At 38.0% G+C, this 20,362-nt stretch overlaps 1 protein-coding gene across 10 annotated transcripts in view; it reads right to left on the bottom strand.

The window, feature by feature from the left end:
* Positions 1 to 20,362, bottom strand: part of LOC112051684 (bromodomain adjacent to zinc finger domain protein 2B) — a 111,600-nt gene that overhangs the window by 82,206 nt on the left and 9,032 nt on the right. For 4 of the 10 annotated variants that reach the window (XM_052886993.1, XM_052886991.1, XM_052886992.1 and 1 more), the window contains exon 1: positions 8,847 to 9,085. The exons of 1 other annotated variant lie outside the window; for it this stretch is intronic. The gene's annotated coding sequence lies outside the window, so the exon portion shown is untranslated. Of the gene's footprint in view, positions 1 to 8,465; positions 9,087 to 20,362 lie in introns of those variants that run through there. 5 more of the 10 variants (XM_052886997.1, XM_052886996.1, XM_052886989.1 and 2 more) reach the window with 4 other exon arrangements.

Below are 20,362 nucleotides of genomic sequence, written 5' to 3' on the forward strand. Positions count from 1 at the left end.
ATATTGCCAGCAGCTAAATATTAGTTTACGCGTAGTAATAAGGTGTAGTCGTAGCTTAATTTTTAAGTTTTCGACTAATCATTATCACCATTATCTAATAACATGATGTTTCGAAAGTGCTTGTAAACTAAACGTAATTGACGTAATTGAAATAAATTAATTTTACTTCAGTTCATTAAATTTCAACCTTTTTCTTTAAGATTGATGAAATGCAAACTACTAGTACTCATTTCAGAAAATTCATCATAATTGGTTTATCAGATTGTCATAAAAACACAACAAAGTGTTAATACAATTATTACTTTCGCAATTATATTAGTATGGATATTATATTAATGTTACTCTGACTGTATAGTACAAGCTTTACGCTCACTGAGTATTTTTAAATAACTTAGACATGAACAATTTCTGGAGATACAAGAGTACTTAAGTTATCTTCATATTTAAAATACATATTTCACATGTAAAGATTAGAAGGAGAGTACCTAGAGCTCGTCAAAGGAAGTGCCATTCATATTTCTACCGCCCAAACTATTACGTACTGTTGTCCAAATTCAAAGGGAGGTTGTCGGCAGGTAGGTAGCCTTAACACCATATTGTAGCATGTGTCAAACTTAAGGTCTGCTCTAACACTGCAACATTGCGAAGCAGTGCTATTATAACCCCGCATGTTTTTGAGCACTGCGCAGCCTCGGGTTCACAGCGGACGCGAAGTATTTCGCATACTATAGTTTATTGTGCAATAAAATAATTTTTGCCGTTGACAGCCCTAACGTTGATGTACATTCTTCGGTTTGTGGGTTTACTATAAAGAGTCTTGTCTCATAAAAACTTTCGGCAGTTCGGTTCAATAGTTTAGTTTAGGGCTTCTTATACGGTTTGACGAAGGAATTCGTCCTTTATCAAAATCTATTGTCGAGGACGAAAGTCGAGATGTTTGATTGATTGTTGGTACTATAAATACTTACTATGCTACAACAAAGAAAGTAATTACTAATTGTATTTTGTAGGTAGGTCACAGGTGTCAGTTTCGATGTTTTACCTCATCATCATCATTATCAGCCGATGGACATCCACTGCTGGACATAGGCCTCTTCCATGGACCTCCAAGCTTAACGGTCTCGAGCCGCCAGCATCCAGCGGTTTCCTGCGATCCGCTTGTGGATTGCCCATTGCCACTTCAGCTTCGCGACTCGCTGAGCTATGTCAGTGACTTTGGTTCGTCTACGGATCTCCTCATTTCTGATTCGATCACGCAGAGAAACTCATAGCTCGCTCCATCGCCCGCTGAGCGATTTTGAGCCTTCTAATAAGGCCCATAGTTAGCGTTGTTTTACCTACTTTAATAAATGAGAGTAGTACTATTTGTAACAGATCTCGCTAGGGGAATTATTTCCGTTCATGTTAATTTATTGATAGAAGGAGGGGGATGTTTTAAATATGACTAAGTACATTGTTTATATCTTTGTTCCTTCAAGGAAGAAAATTAAAATTTGAATTACAGTTACCGTGCGTTACGTATTCACATTCTGTGGGGCTAAAGAACTAAACAAAGGGTTGAATTTTTATATGGGTGTATAGGGATTTTGAGCTACAAAGACGCATTTGAAACTAACATAGCTTCAATTTTAAGCTTCTTCTTTATAATAGTGTATAATTTACCAAATTTATTAAGTGTTATAATGTTAATAATTTATTTAGATAAATCAAAAGTAATGGATTCCTAACAAATATATATTTTTTGTTTTTTTTATTGTTTACAAGTTGGTCCTTGACTACAATCTCACCTGATGGTAAGTGATAATGCAATCTAAGATGGAAATGATCTAACTTGTTACGAGTAGGAGGAGGATAAAAATCCACACCCCTTTTAGTTTCTACACAACACAGTACCGGAACGTTAAATCGCTTGGCGGTACGTCTTTGTCGGTAGGGCCTCCCACCAGCCATAAAGGAATATCTCTTAGTTACTTGGTCCTGGGTTTCGAGTGCAAAGTCGTGGGTATCTGTTAGTATTTTAAACCGCCATGTAATAAGAATGTGCCTAACAACGTTGAAGTTTAAACATAAGCATTAGCTACGATGTGGGACAAGGCTGAGTGAGAACTGCACAGCACTGCGTCCGCGCATTACGATTATTATAATGATAACAGCTTATTTACATTACTACTAATTACTTTTACTATGTACCTAACAGAGACGTAATATAACCTGTGCCTTCGTTTCGGGGGGCATAGGTTCGAATCCAATCCGGGGCATGCACCTCCGACTATTCTGTTATGTCTATTTTAAGAAATTAAATATCACGTGTCTCAAACGGTGAAGGAAATGTTGAGGAAACCTGCAATCGCATACTTGAGAATTTTCTTAATTCTCTGCGTGTGTGAAGTCTGCCATTCCGCATTGGGCCAGCGTGGTGGACTAAGACCTAATCCCTCTCATTCTGAGAAGAGACTCGTGCTCTGTGAGCCGAATATGGATTGTTAATAATGATTATGATGATGATAATGGCAGTGGCAGTGCATGCAGTGCCACTGCCATTATCAGTGGCACTGCATGCACTGCCACTGCATGCATGGCAGTGCATTGTATAGCTTGACAAGTTCGTTCGTAACACTGTTGGTTTGCGCTGGCCGAGGGGCGTGTAGCGATGAATGAAAAACCCACGACTGATGCTCTTCAACTCCCCGCACGCACGATTTCACACCCGCGCAGTCTTCCCCCGTCGGCCGCATATCATGGTAGTGTCATCAACGAATTTGCCAAGCTACAACATCGCATGCTCTGTGAATTGCTTATGTATGAAAGGCGATGGTTTAGATCCTAACTACGAACTGCTTCTGATAGTTATTTAACCTTTAGATTTTATGTGTACAGGGCAGGTGATGCATTATACAAAAACCTCAACATCCATTAACAATGCCGATCAAAAATAACCTCTATTACATTATAATAAGAACTAAATAGAGGCGTATAGATGGGACAGGATAAAATGCGACTATTTACATGCGTGGTGTACAAATTATTCAAATTGTCTTACGCAATGGGTCTGTGACACGTAGACACACATAAATTAAACGGTATGTGAATCAAAACACACATTCCATTATCTGAGAAATATCTTCTTTTCAACCAAATTACAAAGATATAATTTTTTAGATTATTTTCTAAATTCAAGTTAGGTAAGATTTGTAAATTATTTTTTACTGGAAAGATTGAGTAATAGACTATATTAAAAATTTATTTTTAAATGAAATAATATACAAGAAGACTGAAGAGTCACACAGCGGGCGAAGGAACGAGCTATGCTCGTTATCTCTGTGTGATTGAATCAAAAATGAGGTGAACTGCAGAAGAACCAAAGTCACTGACATAGCTCAACGAGTCGTGAAGCTGAAATGGCAATGGGAGGGGCACATAGTTCGAAGAGCCGATAGACATTGGAGTCCTAAGGTGCTGGAATAGGGATCCCGCACTAGAAAACGCAGTGTTGGTTGACCCCCACCAGGTGACCTGACGACATAAAGCGAGTCGCAGGGATTCACGGGATGCAGGCAGTTCAGAATCATGATTTATTTATTTATTTATTTACACAAAAATCTGTACAGTTCTCATTTTTGCCTCACACGGAGGTTTTAACTGAACAGTTCGACTGTATAGTTAAAACTGCAGGTCTGTAGCCCGCGTTATACTGATTAACACAGTACTACTAAAATGTTTATTTTATTTATTTAGAAAGGAAAACTTACAGCTAAATACAAAAAGGATAAAATAACAATATAGAAAGAAGAATAAAGGCAATAACAAGTTTTCGCAAATAAAATTTACAAGCAAACTCGCAAGGATAGCATATAATACAAAATCCAATGTTATAAAAGTGATAAGTAATGATTATAACAATAAAAATAAATTACAAGAAAAGGCGAAATGTGTGACAGGATCAAATTTTAAGCAAAATCATTAGAAAAACTGTACAGTTCTCAGTTTTGCCAACACACGGAGGTTTTAACTGAACAGTTCGACTGTACAGTTAAAACTGCAGGTCTGTAGCTCGCGTTATACTGATTTTTTTTTATTTTATTTTTTTTATTTTTTTATTCTTTACAAGTTAGCCCTTGACTACAATATCACCTGATGGTAAGTGATTCATACAGTTGTACTAAATCTTGTGTCAGGAGACTACAGAACCAGAGTAAAGATACAGAACCCTTTAAAACGTGTCATTGGCCATTTTTTTTTAAATCTTCGTACATTGTATCTTAACGGTTAATTACTAATTAGAGGAGGTGAACAATAAAACACCGTTATTTGCATCTAACGTCTTCAATGACACATTGTATGAACAAGGAAGTTGGTAATTACGCTTATGGACTTATTAAAACGAGTCTGTCGTGGTCAGACTTTCGTAATTTTATCAGTGGCATGCACTTTATACATGCATTAAAATACTGCATACCCTAAGAGTTGTCTTCTTAGTGCTTATTAAATACAGATTTTTTAAGTTTGCTCAATTTTTTTACTAATCCATATCCTGATCGACAACCTTATGCACGCCACTGCATTTTATGAAGTAAGTTTGTCAGCTAATAGGCCTAACATTTTCGTGAAGAGAAATAGACAAATGTCAACCAATAGTGGCGCAACCGGAAGTATTGCTATCTCTTTCTTTGCGTTGGGACGAAAGAGATGGGACTGGGAAAACTCCCGCTATTGGTCGACATGTCTATTTCTCTTCACGAGACTTTTTTTTTAATTCTTTGACAAATTAAGTTTGCGCAGTGTAAGCTTGGTGCTTGACTGCACTATACGATTGTGTACTTAGTTCTAGATACAGTTAGAAGTTAGTACTTATTACAGAGGTTTTACTTGTTTAGTCATTTTAAAGTGATGTTTGATTTTCACTACTTGGGTTATGGTCCATGCCCAGGTGGTTAAGGCCTTCAGACACTACAATTAGTGTTGCATAACTTTTAAATAAACGTCTTTTCTTTCTTTCTTTCTAGTATAAAACCGCTTTCTCGCAACTAAGTATCGAACTTCCGAGTTCTCTACTTATTTAAATTTTCATAATCTGAACTTAAGCCGGTAAACAAATGGACGCGTCGTTTGTCCAAAAAAAGAACGCCAATTAGGTACCTACTATCCTCTTACTTATATATAAAAACCGATGAATCAGCATTTAAAAGCGAACCCGCATTATTTATGGAGGCATCAGATATCAACATGCGAGGAACATGGACAGCGACATTCCACGCCGGTCGGATAATAGCACCTCAGCCAATGTCGGAAAGTAGTAAAAAATGATGAACCCAACTCGTCTGCGCTACGGTAGTGCGACAAATTTCAAACGGTCGCAGAACAACACCGGCCTGAAGGTGGCGTTCAAACAACTTTACACGTCCGGGTAATAGCTATAGGCAGTGTTAAGTACGTAGGTATAACCGAAGAGCCAAGAGGCCGTTCACAAGGCGCGGTCGCGAATGCAATTATTTCATGCTCGATGTGCTTACGAATCCGCCATGATAGATGCCGCGTTTACTTCTTTTTTTGTAACAAAGGCAATGGTATAGCGTTGTAAGTCCTAAACGCGAACAAGGTTTTATTACCTTAAATGCCTTTACCATTCTTTTTTAATCTTGCACAAGGCAATGACTCTAGCGTGTAAATCTTAAACTCAAACAAATCATATAAATATTTAACATTATGATGTAACTTTTATCTCGTATTTATTTATAATCTTTAGTAAGCGTCGTGTAAACTATAAAATATCGTTTAGGAATGAATGAAAGATAATTTAGTTGGCCTCGTCGCTGGCACCTACCGCCTACAAACAAATGAGGTAGGTATTGTTTGTCAATTGTTTACTTTAATATAATGAATAATGGTACAGTTATGTCATCGTTTGAACCTTTTAGTTGTCCATTAGGCCTAGCATTTTTATTTATTTACAAGTCAGTCCTTGACTACAATCTCACATGATGGTAAGTGATGATACAATCTAAGATAAAGCCGGGCTAACTTGTTTGAAGTAGGATGAAAATCCACACCCCTTTCGCTTTCTACACGACAACGTACCGGAAAGCTAGATATCGCTTGACGGTCTTTGCCGGTAGGGTGGTAACTCGCCACGGCCGAAGCCTTCCACCAGCCGAATGTACACCTTGTGAAAAGAAATCGAAAAAAGTCAACCAAGAGCAACGCACCCTTCCGAGTGCGTCGCTATTGGTTGGTATATGTCTGTCATTGCATTGAGACGAAAACTATGGGACTGGGAGAACTCCGCTGACATTGGTCGACGTTATGTCTATTTCTCTTCACGAAGTCGCATGTTAGCGCCTCTGAGTATAACTATGTGTGCGTTCGATTCGGAGGGCGTAAGGTTGAATCCGATCTGAGGTATGAACATGAGCCTCCAACATTTCAGTTATGTGCATTTTAAGATGCTAAGTATCACGTGTCTTAAACGGTGAAAATAAAAACACCGTAAGGAAACCTGCATAACTGAGAACTATCTTAATTCTCTTCGTGTGTGAAGTCTTCCAATCCGCATTGGGTCAGCATTGTGTCCTAACCTCTCTCATTCTGAGAGGCGACTCGTGCTCAACAGTGAACCGAATATAGGTTTATAATGATGTATGGCTACCCTAGTTAAAAACCTAGTGCACGCCACTGTAAAATATGCATAATCTTATAGGTAGGTAGACAACAATGACTTTTGGCTTTCGTAACACCAACTCATTTGCGTAACTTACCGCGAATCGAGGTAACTTTGTTGTTCAATGTAGGTACGTTCCTTCATACCTTACATTATTACCAGTGCACATCAGTGGCGTGCACAAAGTTAATAAGTAGGGTACGCACTATACGTAAGTACAAATTGTACAAAATTTCAAATTCCATCTTCAATACAGGTTTGTATGGAATCCACTGGATAGGCTGTGCATTTTTGCATTTATGAAAGGCGTGCACAAGATTGATAACTAGGTTATGCACTAAATGTACAAATTGTACATTCCTTCATCAACACAAGTTCGTGATGACTCTTACAGGGAAGGCAGTGCATTTTTGCATCTATGAAGTGCAGGCTACTGTAAGTAAGTACCTGAACTTACCTTAGGTACCTACTTTGGGTCAAAACATTCTTTGACAGACGCTTTCTTTCTTTACCTAGAACTACCTACGTCAAACTCTACGTAAGTAAACCAATGAAGATTAGGTAGATATTTACTATTTACTTATCACTACTTATGTTAGTATATAAGACTTAAGTTGTTTCAATATATATTAATTGACTTATAATAAAAAGAGGCTTGATTTTCGATTAAATACTGTAGGTACTTTGGTAGGTATCTGCATAGGTAGGTATGAAACGGAATAAATGCACTGATTGCAATTTTACTGTTTTTCGATCTACATGATATCTACCTAGACCTACCTATAAAGGGTTCCGTGAGAAGAATATTAAGCGTTTTAGTTTAGGTTGGTCAGTAAGTGTACTACCTATTACCTACTTACGAATTTTTCGTAAAAATTCAATTTTAAGTATAATAAGTTAAAGCTAGTAAATTTACGATTAAGTAAGTAGGTACCTGCCTCCCTACATTGAATGCAATTTTCCATTGAATGTGAAAGTTACATTGAAATACAAAGTTAGGTAGGTACCTCTGTTTGAAACTAACTTGCCCGACTTACAACTCTATTTGCAAAGAATGACACTTATTTAATAGTTATAATAACTTAAGTTATAGTAAAGTAATTAGGTACTTAGTATTTTTAATGTATCTCCGACGAGAAAGGCAAAGATCAGACACCATATCGCCTATTTGTTCCTACCTACCAATTTATCGAGTAGAGTAAGAAGTACTTACCTAATTAATATTTTTATTAAGTAGGTACTTAATTGATTGCTCACAAAAAATATGTACATGTACATAGGTAGGTATTATAGTAAAAATCAAAGTTACTTAATTTAAAAAAAAGCGAGAGATTATAAATTAATTATAAGTAACATTAACAAGGTCGTTCACCGTAAGTGACAAGTGAATGTACGCTACAAAATAGGTAAAGTATCTATGTGTCAGATATTGTTTTATCTTATCACAAGTAGGTAAATAAAAAAGTAGGCACAAGTACTACAGGTTGTAGTAAGTATGATTGTACAAACAATCCATGCATACTCTTAAAATACTCAATTAAACAACTGTAGGCTGTATGACTACCGATCTTTGCATAAAAATAAAGTGTTTATGAAAAAAAAAAATTAAGCATACAATCGACGTGACATAATACCAAACTGCAATATACTAACTGCATTACGCACTTAATGTTACATTTCATACGTGGATAGCACCTGGCCGTTCTATTTTTAGTTATAGGGAAAGCGAATCGCTGTTTAAATATTGTATTCGGTTACTACAGTATTAAGCAAGCAAGCCAAACAAGTAAATAAAATCAAGTTTAGTTACCTTTACAACAGTTAGCTAACGGAGACACTTATCACAGTTTATCTGTAGAATTTTCGATTACAGTTTAGAAATACACTCCGCGAAATAACTTTCGCACGCCTATTTGCGATTCAAAGACGTTACATACAAAGAAACTCGTTAAACTAACTGTACTAGTCCGTTCGCTATAAAACACCTAAAGCTTGCAGAGCATTCGAAACGTCAAAGTGTTTGAATTAAGAACGTAGCGATGGCCGCTAGCCGAGTAGCCGCCACTAAAATTATTGATTTAGCAGCGTTACAAAACAACAAAAGATATAAAACGGGCCGGCTGCACACCCCCGCGCGGACCGAATCGATCAGAATGATAATTGTCGCGCACAAAGACTGGTGACTACTCACCTAGACAGACGGTATGCACACACCTAAAACAACACAACACACACACAATCTATGTCAACAATTGTTCTAACCACTGTTTATGACACTGTTGTCTATATTGGGGCACTGTATTGATTGTTTTTATTATTGTAAAAAGGTTAATTAGTGCGAATTAAGGGCGATCCGAGGCGCGGAGACGCGAGCGATTCGACGACCGCGGGCAAGATGGCTCCGTGTATGCCGCGCGGCGACCGGCCCCCCGCGCGTCGCGCGTACGTGCAATGAAAGATAGGTGGCCGGTACACACGCCGCTACAGAACAGCGATCAATCCGGGGATTACAATCTCGAGACTAGAACGCCTAATCTTCGCTATTTACAGAAAATCTACAAAAACAACTGAACTTAGGACCATCAACGACAGTAGGGACGATCCCTAATAAAGGAGTAGAAATTTAGAAAGTATACATAAGTAATAGAACTGTAAACAGTGATGATAAAAGAAGAATAAAGAACATAAAAGCCATAAGTACTTATTTAACTAAAAAAGATATAATACAAAATTTGGAATCTCATACTCAACTGAGTAAAACATTATCAACAAAAAACAATGTATAATTATGTAGTAGATATACAGTTACAAATGAAATGAATGAAATAGTTTCAGAGATCAATGAATTCAAACATACAAATATTTTGTATTTACACTTTAGAATTGATATAGATTTTGATAAGGATCTCATATTAACCATTATTAAAGTTCATGTCTTAGGTATTCAATGTATGCTGAATTTAATTGTCAGCATGAATCATTTTGTCAGAAATGTAATGATGTCATGGTTAGAAACGTAACATGGTTGTTACGTTTAAAATGATTGAATAAAATCAGATAAGGTCAATGCCGATAATGAAAATATTATGTCTAAATAGCAATACGTGATCATACTAGTACAGATAATCACGTTTTTAGTAGATTAACATATTTGCGAGAAGTTTTATAAACTTATAAGCATACTTGAACTATACAATATTTCGTAGTAATATAAGAACAATTTATAGTAACGAGAACCTAACACGATTAAAACACGTAAGAAATTATATGTGGTTTCGCGTTTTCAGCACAACACAGAATAGAGAAAATAACAACGTTAATATAACTGCTTAAAGTTAAACTAGAAACATGAAGATTAGTCACATAATATCTTCCAAAGAGGAAGACACAATCACTATCTAAAAGTTTTAACATCACTAAAGCAAATTATCCTGAGACGCATCTCGGAATGGTATTACCATTATTATTGTGGACCATTGCTATCATCAAATTGAACTGTTGTATGCATACAAAATCAATATCGACGTATCCATGCACATTTATTAATTACATACATTCATATTGTATAATGCCTATGAATTCGTTATATACTTAAATTTTATAGCGAAAATATGTAAATCTAAGATAGAAACGTTAACTTCGGACCGGTCCCGCGATGCCACTACCTTGTGCACCGCTTCTTTCCCTTCACACCGAGCCCGTGCGGAGATCGCCCCCCTCCCCCCGACCTCTTATATACTGCTCTCTTTACAACAAAAAAAAACACCAATTTCCCAAATTCCCAAGCGGACCGAGCGCTCTCTCGCTCGTGGCGAACCTAAGATGGCGGCCGGCTTCCATTTTGATCGCAGATTACGGCCGTAGCGTCCCCCGGCTCGACTGTTCAAAGCTTCAAAGCCTAAACGGTATCGCGACTACACGTTTATGCTTTCTTTATAAACATGCGGCACATGACTCTAGGCTAATTTTTTCCGCTCTACACGCCGGTGACGTCATTTCTGACGTACAGTTAGTATTTCTAACGAAATGCCTGTAGCCGAATTAATGTTGCGAGGTGTCATAGTATGCGCAGGTCGTCCCAACTTTAAAGGGTAATAGAGACATGTTCCGATTTACCCTTGATCAGGATGACAACACTGATGTTACTAAATGAATTTTTTTTTAGCGAATGTTAGGTAAGATGGGTCATCAAATTTTGCGCAGGTAATCCTGGGTACATTTTTACATTATTATTAACTACCTCGATGTCAAAACCAATATACTTTTTAAAGTTAAAAATAAACTAGATTTTCAGGTAAGTCATACTGGTATTGTAATAAGTAAACGGAGGACCTGGGTACGATCCCAGCTGGGACGATTGAAGTGGTCCAGGGCTAATTACCGACAAAAAACGTACCGCCAAGCGATTTAGTGTTCCAGTACGATATCATGTAGAAACCGAAAGGGGTGTGGATTTTCATCCAACTCCTAACATGTTAGCCCGGTTGCACCTTAGATTGCATCATCACTTACCATCAGGTGAGATTGTAGTCAAGGGCTAACTTGTAAAGAATAAAAAAAGTCAATTTTGACTATTTGTAGAGACTACCACTGGTGACCAGCAATAAAGTCAACAGTTATTATAGGACGTTTATACATTTTTAAGCCCCTACGCACCTCCTTAAAGTGACGCAATTTATCGATGGCTCCTTGCTAATACTCATAATCAGGTTTGAGTGATAATGACCGGGACCACTCGGACCGGGAGATGCACTCCTACGCATAGACGAAAGATAAAAAATCTCGGACAGAACTGGTGCAATTGCTTAACAAGTTCAAACGTACCTTTCTTATGCAATCTATACCTCTATACTAATATTATAACGTGGTAAAGTTTTTGGTGGGGGACGTGATAGCCCAGTTGTTATGACCTCAGCTTTCGATTCCGCAAAGTGTGGGTTCGAATCGTGGTAAACTATTGGCCTATCCCTTTTTATTCTGAGAGGAGACTCGGGCTTAGCAGTAAGCCCAATATGGGTTTTTGTTGGTGTTTAAGGGGGTAATCTCTAGATCTACCGAATTAAAAAAGTCTTTACAAATAGGAGACTTTCTTTTAGAATCGGCTGCGAAAAGTTGGCCCAGTGCTAGTACTGTGACGAGAGCCTAGACACGGCTCAACATATCTGGAGGAATGTACGACCTGGAATCCAGAACGTCAACTCTTGATGAGCCGCATTGGAAGAAATCTCTCTCCGCCAGATTTGGTAGCGGTTATGAGCTTTTAAAGATGCATGGAAAGCAATGGTTTCCTTCTGCGAATCAGTGATGAAGGAGGCTGCTGAACGGCGAGCCAGAGCGAGCTAACCCAGGTCGGAGAGGACAGCGGAGAAGGGTTCCATGACATCCAGTAATAGTCCCTTGAGTAGGGAATTTGGAGTCGCAAGATTCCAGAGTTGGGGCTTTGGCTGCTTATAAATTTGCGACACTGAGAAGATATAAGATAGCAGCTTAGAGTGGCACAAGCTGCTATAGGTACTGGTATTAAAAAAATCACTCTTAGAAGAGCACTAGAGGCGTAGTGCAACGGCAAGTTTAAATGAGGTCTGGATTAAAACATATGCTTGTCTTTGTCCCGCAAAAAGCCATGGTTTCCCGATGTTTGCGAAAAACTGATGATTATGATGGTATGAATGTTTGTTACTCTTTCACGCCTCGACTAAGCACTGAAGCGAATTAGCTAATATTTGGAATCAAGATAGATTATAACCTTGATTAACACATAGGCTACTGTTTATCTAAAATACGTGTTTCGCGGGCAACACCGCAGGGCGCTGCTAGTAAGTCATAAAGTATAACAGATTGATCGAAAAAACGTTCGAATGAAAGTCAAGCCCACTGGTAGCTAGGGTAGGGTATTAATAGATAGCAAGCAACATCAGTCGATAGCTTCGTACGTAGACATAACGGGGGCTGTTTTATAAAATGTGTCCCGACCCGATGTTTTGTCTCTTTCGCTGTTTGAGTACCTGCGATTGTAAAGAGGTGTCCACACCTGATGTGAAACCTTCGAGCCAGTGGTTCGCAGTTTACTGTTTTAATACATAATATTCAGTGGTGGATTTACCAGTAGGCTAAGTAGACCTAGGGCGGCAAATTTGACCCAAAAAGCTTTTTCTTCTACAAAAATAAAGAAAATGTTACGATAATAATTTTAATATTGTAATGTACTTACATCCTGTACACTGTACAGTCCTACTAAAATATTAAAGCTTGCAATGGACATGTCCCAAAAAGGGCCTTTATCTATATCTACATTAATATTATAAAGCTGAAGAGTTTGTTTGTTTGATTGAACGCGCTAATCTCTGGAACTACTGGTCCGATTTAAAAAATCTTTCAGTGTTATATAGCCCATTTATCGAAGAAGGTTATACTATATACTATGCCAATATTCCTACGGGAACGGAAACCACGCGGATGAAACCGCGCGGTGTCAGCTAGTTATTTATAATTTTTAAGCAGGTCAATTTAAGGTAATTGTATTGATTGCGAACTAAGATACTATCGAATTTCAGAGTTCAGTAAGAGCTGCAAATATTCAATAGCCTACTGGCGGCAAATTTATAAATCCGCTACTGATAATATTTTATACTAGCGGACGCCCGTTTATCCGTTTGCGTAAAATGTTTGTTTTTCACAAATCCCGCGGGAACCATCGAGACGCACGGTGGTGCGTCAGCCGAACAGAGAGAACGGCTGACAAGCGACAGAGGTTATTTACACGTACCATTTGATGCCAATATGCCTTATACATAATAACTCAAAATCTAGATCTCTCATACCCCAAGATTTTACCGGTATTAAATGTGGCCAAAGCATATCTTCTGCTCGAGTTTCAATTTATCTTAGTACCAAAATTTATTGAGATTTTATTTAGTAGTTTTATTAGTAATTTTATCTTACATAACTTCAAGGGACTGTAGGTTTTAATTTCAACTCGATACCTTCACGTGTTCCCGAGATATAGTGTCTTGACAGACAGACAGTCTTTTGGCTGGTGGGAGACTTCGGCCGTGGCTAGTTACCACCTACCTAAAGAACCCTAAAAACGAATGGCAACCCTAGCTGAAAGTTAATCTGAGTACAGTCGGCGACAGACAGTAGGTACGTCAAATATAAGCGTCGCCTAATAAAACAAGTAGGTTCTGCTAGCCGGACCGATTTCTCTGAGTGCGAATATGTGTGAGCCACAACGTTTACCTCGATGTATATATTAAAGGTTACAGACAGACAGACGATTTAGGGGTTCCCCTTTTTTCTTTCGAGGTATGAAACCCTCAAGACGAGTGACAACCCTAGCTCCTTACAGTCGGCAGCAGACATAAGCTCAAATATAAACGCCGCCTAATAAAACAAGTAATAGGTGCGCTAGCCGAGCCGATCTCTTGGAGCTCGAATGGGTGACCACAAGCGTAGGCCAATGTTTACCTCGATGTTTACAGATATACAGACGGACAACAAAGTGATCATTTAGGGGTCCTATCTTTTTTCCTTTCGAGGTATGGAACCCTCAAAACGGATGGCAACCCTAGCTGCAGTCGGCAGCAGACATTACGTCAAATATAGACACAGCCTAACAAAACAAGAGAGATATACAGATCAGATGGAAAACAAACTGATCGTTTAGGGGTTCCGGGTTCTTTTATTTTGAGGTACGGGACCCTGACGAGTGACAACCCTAGCTGAAAGTCCGCTTTCGTACAATCAGCGACAGATCGCACGTCAAATATAAACGCCTCCCAACAAAACAAATAGGTGCGCTAGGCTGGCCGATCTCTGGAGCTCGAATGGGTGAACACAACCGTAGGCAAATGTATCTGTGTGTGAGACTGTAAGCCACGGCGTTTACGTCCACAGTGTTATATTGATGTCATGATAAGACAGATAGACAGTCAGACAATCAATGATATGCTCCACACATACAGTTGTTTAGTTACATTTCACTACATTGCTAGCATCGTACACTGATGGTCAGGCGGGCTAGTTGAACCGTATTCGAAACCCTAACTTTTTTATATAATACCATTGCGAACAACAAAGTTATCTTATAAGGGTTCTTATTTTCATATCGAGGTCCGGAACCCTGAAAACGAGTGGCAACCCTCGCTAAAAATCGGTCTGCGTACAGTCAGCGGCAGACATTACGTCAAATATAAACGCCGCCTAATAAAACAAGTAGGTGCGCTAGCCGGGCCGATCTCTTGGAGCTCGAATGGGTGAACACAACCGTAGGCGAATGTGTGTGTGAGCCACAACGTTTACCTCCACAGCGTTATATCGATGTAATTATCAAACGGTGCCTTGTTATATTGTCGAGACGAATTTTATGTTTCACGTGAAGTACTGCTTCTAATACTTCAAATGATTTTGGTGCTAGCGGACCTCTTGCGGTTTCACCCGCGTAATTCCCATTCCCGTGACAATACGGGGATGAAATATACCCTGTGTTACTAGCTGATAATATAGCTATCCATGGGTGAAAGAATTTTTAAAATCGGTTTAGCAGTTTAGCCTTAGAGGGAAGGACTGTGTAGGTATGATGTAGGGCGCTCAAGGGCATCGCTACCCCTTCACGAACTTGCCAAGCTATAGTCGACCTCCCTGGTAGACTGACACCAAGCGAGTCGACGGGAGTCGCTGTATACAGGCGGTTCAGTATATTGGTGTTTGGATGTCTCTACAAAACGCCTACATCAAGCAGTAGATGTCTATGTGATGACGACGATGATTCGAACTTTCAAAGTATTTTCTCGATGCCGAGGTCCGAATCTCACAAGAGATGTTCTTAGAGTCACTCACCCATATACTTCTAGATCTCAAATTCGACTCTAGCAGAGGTCCAGTGAAGATATTCCATTAAGTACTTTACAGCAAATACACATCATTAACATGCCATATTCAGATCACTGTTGACCACGTTTCCTTCTTGGATTGGATTGGCATACTTCACACACGTAAAGAATTAAAAAAATTCTCAGGCATGGCGCTAACATGCGACCAGCGAGTTAATATCGTAAAGAGGCAAATGTTAACGAATGTCGGTGCAAATACCGTTATCTTTTTCATTGCTTTCGGACATAATAAGTACATGGAACTGGGACGATTACGCTGATATTTTGTCTATTTCTCTTAACTTGGTCGCATGTTAGCACCAGGTTTCCTTCACCGTTCGAGACACGCGATACACGACCAGAGAAAAAAATAGTCGCAGGCATCTCGGTTAGTTATAAATAATTGCATTTTATAAGCAGATGTTTATCATTTGAGTAATGTGTTTTGACCTGTTAAATATTTCATAACAAGTTTAAATGTCATACTCATAATAATAAGTAATAGGTACCTACTCCTTTAGTCTTGTGTCTAGTAAAGCTTAGCTTATTATGAAGAGTTTCTAGGATTTCCCATCAAGAAATTCTTAGTAGCATAAATCCAAATCTTTGCATCCTTGGAAAGCATCCTAAGCCGTCGGTCGGTTATTATTATTAAGTCTTGGACTAGATTAGATTTTAAATTACCCTCTATCAAAGTCGGCAAAGGAGGTTGGCGAAAGTGGGAGTCACACTCTGAAGTGCCCTACACTCATAAATTTGTATTGATTAAAACTATTATTTTGTAAGATGCTTGTAAAAAAAATATTGAGATTTTTCAGAACGGGAATCAAAAGAGAAAACGTGCATTTTATTAACTAAAAAAGTCATCTGCAAAAACGTCTTGTCGTATTTATGAAGCAATCACGCAGTTGTATGTAAGCGGTGGTGTTTTTCACATTTATGTATAAATAGAGTACCTACTAATATAGGATATATCTTTTCTCCCTGCTTTTTAAGACTGCTTACCATTTACTTATTTCTTAGTTTAATCACGATGAACAACTATTAATAGGTTTCCATTATGTACGCTACTTCTATCAACTAGTCCCAAAATACATGCAATCTTGCCATTCTCATTTTGTTAGTTTTATTCAAAAAAGACTGTCTCCTTTTTCTATACTAATATTAAAAAGAAAAATAAACATATAGATGTATTCTATCGAAATGAGAAACCTGCTTTTTTGAACTCGGTTAAAAAGAGGTACCTAAGTAAACTTTGTGATATTGCAGAAGGTAGGTAATCTGTGGATTTACTGAACCGATTTAGAATATTCTTTTACCACTGGAAAGCAACGTTATTTGTGAGTGTCAGGCTATATTTTGAACCCCCGACGCAAAAAGAGGGGTGTTATAAGTTTGACGTGTCTGTCTGTGGCACCATAACTCCCTAACGGTTAAAACGATTTTTTTTTGTATTAAAGGTGACAAAAATACCGGCGAATGTTCTTAGACATGTTTGATGAAAATCGGTTGAGCCGTTTAAAAGTTGTGGGGGTGAAAGTGGGGAAGAACAACTGAATGTACGCAGATATATTCGAGTGGGGTCTCAAATGAAAGAACACGGAAAGACAATATTGACGACTTGATCGAGAGTGTAATTAATAATTTCATGACATTTGTGGGTTTTTCAAAACATTAATTTTATATTTGATTCCCGTAGGAAAACGAGAATAATATATAGCCTATAGCCTTCCTCGATAAATGGGCTATCTAACACTCAAAGAATTTTGCAATTCACAGACAGAACAGTATTATTATCCACAGACAGAACAGTATTCAGAACAGTAGTTCCTGAGATTCAATCAAACAAACAAAAAACCTCTTCAGCTTTATATATTAGTATAGATATACCTATATTCTCAAGGGAAAGGAACTACCGGGGCCTTAGCTAGTAGTAACTTGAGAATTCGGTTATTCTTATTTTTCAAGCAGATTTTCTTCCTAACGCCTTACCTCGATGTCATAAAACCTATATGTAGGTCCAAACGAACAAAGCCTTCGGATGCGAATCTGTAAAATTACCCAGACATAAAAGATACATACAATCGAACATAGAACCTAATACTTCAAAACCAATTAACCAACAGACAGCCATACAAAATCCTTTGTCTTAAAAATAGTTACCTATAATATTTTCTCCTTAACGCGTAATAAAAGATCAATAAAACGTTACTCTTCCGACCCTTTACCTGTCAACTTCAAACGTTGACACGACCAAACCAGAAGACACCTCGCACAACACAACACTATAGCGGCCGCGGGTCAAACAAAATGGTCGGCAGCAAAGATCAACGACCTAGGCCGTAACCAACGAGCAAAGGCGAATCTCCTGGTTTATATAGAACTTGGTTGTGTGATTTGTGTGGTTCTTTGTGCGAGAGAAACTAGTGCATAGAATAGCGTAAAATAAAAAGTAAATTATTGAAAAGAAAAAGTTTTGACGTGACAACGTCTTATAATTCGATGGAGCCGGCTGTACACTCGAAAAAAGATGACGTCATGCGGCGTTCCCTCGCTCTACTTTACTCGCTAACTTTCCATGAAAATGTGCTTTTAAATAAACAAACCCTACTTATCTGATCGCAATTATTTGAGAAAACCGTGAATTTAATATAAACATACATTAATACAAAATACATATCCTACTAATATTATAATCGCGAAAGTTTGTATGAATGTTTGGATGTATGTTTGGATGTATGTTTGGATGTTTGGATGTTTGTTACTCTGTAACGAAGCTACTACTAAAGCAATTTAGCTGAAATTTGGAATGGAAATAGATTTTACTCTGGATTAACACATAGGCTACTTTTTATCCCGAAAAAATCTATTATTTTCCGAGATTTGCGAAAACTGATTATCTTGATGATATGAATGTATGTTACTTTTTCACGCCTCAACTACTGAACCGAATTAGCTGAAATTTGGTTTTAAGATATATTATAGCTTGGATTAACACATAGACTACTTTTTATCCCGGAAAAATACATGGTTTCCGAGGGATTTGTGAAAAACTAAATTCCACGCGGACGAAGTCGCGGGCGTCCGCTAGTATTACAAACGATCGAATACATAACCTTTTAATACGCCTGCACACGTTGGAGAGTAAATAAAACAATAAATAAATATATTTCGTTTCTTTCTACAGGTTTTCTTCCCAAGGGCTAAAAAACGTATGTTTGTTTGTATTTGTCGGTTCCGCTGACAGATTCTACGAACAAGAAACGCTGCAAGAAACTCGCCAGTCGATTCGTTTCAAAACAATCAACGTTTTACAATTCAACATACCCGTATTGTATACAACCGTATCCATATTAATCTTTGAACGTATTTACTCGTACCTTGATTTTTGAATATATACTAATATTATAAAGCTGAAGAGTTTGTTTGTTTGTTTGATTGAACGCGCTAATCTCAGGAAGTACTGGTCCGATTTGAAAAATTCTTTCAGTTTTAGATAGCCCATTTATCGAGGAAGGCTATATATTATCCCCACATTCCTACGGGAACGGGAACCACGTGAAACGCGCGGCGTCAGCTAGTCATTTTGAAACGTAATAAAAATAGTTATTTCGATACTCATATCGAAAAATTTTAATAAAAAAATTCAACCGACTTCCAACTCAATAATTAACCTGAACTAAAAAGCAAAAAATAACATTTTACCTATGTGCTACCTTCTGATCAGTTTGAAGGCGGTGCCAAGCCAGTGATGTTTTAATTCAAGCCGTTTAAATTACGAAATTTCTGTGGTTCTTTCAGAAACGGCTTTCATTAAAACAACACTGGATTGGCACCGCCTTCAAACTGATCAGAAGGTAGCACATAGGTAAAATGTTATTTTTTGCTTTTTAGTTCAGGTTAATTATTGAGTTGGAAGTCGGTTGAATTTTTTTATTAAAATTTTTATTTTTTAATTTTTAGTGTTAGCACACCTACTGAGTGTAAACGAAAATTAATAGGCAATTAGTTGAAACGTTATTTGCTTATGATAAGTACTACCTTAACTCATATACAATATTTCACTCCCCCTTTATTCACACGTAATATGAATATTCAGAAAAACGTGAAAGGTGACTGTCCTCCGTCTTCATCACCAAACCTCCTATGCAGTCACAATCCATATGGTTGGAAAGTTCTCATCAATATAAAATTTATCAAGTCCAAACACAAGGTAGCTACTGTGAACCGTCGAGGAGTTCCCTTAACTATACTTCGTCTTCATCACCAGACCCCTAATACTGTCACAACCTATCCAGGTGGAAAGTTCTCATCAATACAAAATTATCCAGTTAAAACACAAGGTAGCTACTGTGAACCGTCGAAGAGTTCCCTTAACTATCCTTCGTCTTCATCACCAGATCCCTAATACTGTCACAACCTATCCAGGTGGAAAGTTCTCATCAATACAAAATTATCAAGTCAAAACACAAGGTAGCTACTGTGAACCGTTGAGGAGATCTCTTAACTGTCCTTCGTCTTCATCATCAGACCCTTAATACAGTCACAATCCATCTAGGTGGAAAGTTCTCATCAATACAAATAAATCAAGCTCAAACAAAAGGTACCTGCTGTAAACCGTTGACGAGTTCCATCGTCTGTGTTTCGGCTCCATCATCAGACCTACTCCAGACCTTCATAAAATTGTAGTGGTTTAAAATACCTTATGGAAAAATGAACAAACGCACTAGCTGTCCCTACGATTTTCGAAAGTTCTCCTCGATTTCTCCAGGATGCCATCATCAGATCCTGACATGAAAAAAATGGGACCACCCTGGAATCAAACCCTTTAAAACAA

Source organism: Bicyclus anynana, chromosome 18 (genome assembly GCF_947172395.1).
Source record: "Bicyclus anynana chromosome 18, ilBicAnyn1.1, whole genome shotgun sequence".
Classification (NCBI taxonomy): domain Eukaryota; kingdom Metazoa; phylum Arthropoda; class Insecta; order Lepidoptera; family Nymphalidae; genus Bicyclus; species Bicyclus anynana.